Raw genomic sequence first — 964 nt, forward strand, 5'->3', positions numbered from 1 at the left:
GTCTTTTTTTTTTTTTTTGTCTTTTTTTTTTTTTTTCGTGACCGGTAACAGGATCGCAACCCTCAGTGTCGTGCCTGTACCGCGACCGGCAAGGGGATCGCAACCCTCGGTGTCGCGCCCACACCGCGCTCAACCAGTGAGCGGACCGGTCTCTATATGGGATCCGAACCCTCGTTGGGAGCGCAGCCGCGCTCCCAAGCGCCGCACTCTACCAAGTGCGCCACCGGGCCAGCCCTGACTCGATCCTTTTCTGCAGAAAAATTGATCTGACATAAAAGCCTCTTCCTTCCTTCTTTGGTACAGCTGTTGAGAACTGTAGCAGACCAATGCACCGCAAGTAACAAGAATTCAGAAAATAAAAGATAGCTTGATTACTCAAGCAAAAAAAAAGATAGAGAAGTGATTTCTGAAGAGCAAAAACAAAATCTATACAGTACCCACTAAAGTCTTTTTGTGACCCATTATCAAAACCACCTTCCCCCCTCCCAACAACCACATTATCTGTTCACTTGTCTTCTTCCCTGCCCCCCCGCCAGTTTATTTGTGTATTTATTTATTTATTTTTAGCTCCTACAAATAAGTGGGAACATGTGTTATTTCTCTTTCTGTGCCTGACTCGTTTCACTTCATATAATTCTCTCTAGGTCCATCCATGTCATTGCAAATGGCAGTATTTCATTCTTTTTCATAGCTGAGTAGTATTCCATTGTGTAGATAGATATACCACAGTTTCCTTATCCACTCATCTGATGATGGACACTCGGGCTGGTTCCAACTCTTGGCTATTGTAAAGAGTGCTGCAGTGAACATTGTGGAACAGGTATACGTTTGACATGATGATTTCCATTCCTCCGGGTATATTCCCAGCAGTGGGATAGCTGGGTCATATAATACAACAAAACATTCTCAAATTAAGTTAAACAAACAAAAATGTGAAAATAGCCAGAAATAATCTGAACATGAA

Source organism: Galeopterus variegatus, unplaced genomic scaffold, assembly GCF_000696425.1.
Source record: "Galeopterus variegatus unplaced genomic scaffold, G_variegatus-3.0.2 Scaffold14506, whole genome shotgun sequence".
Lineage (NCBI taxonomy): Eukaryota > Metazoa > Chordata > Mammalia > Dermoptera > Cynocephalidae > Galeopterus > Galeopterus variegatus.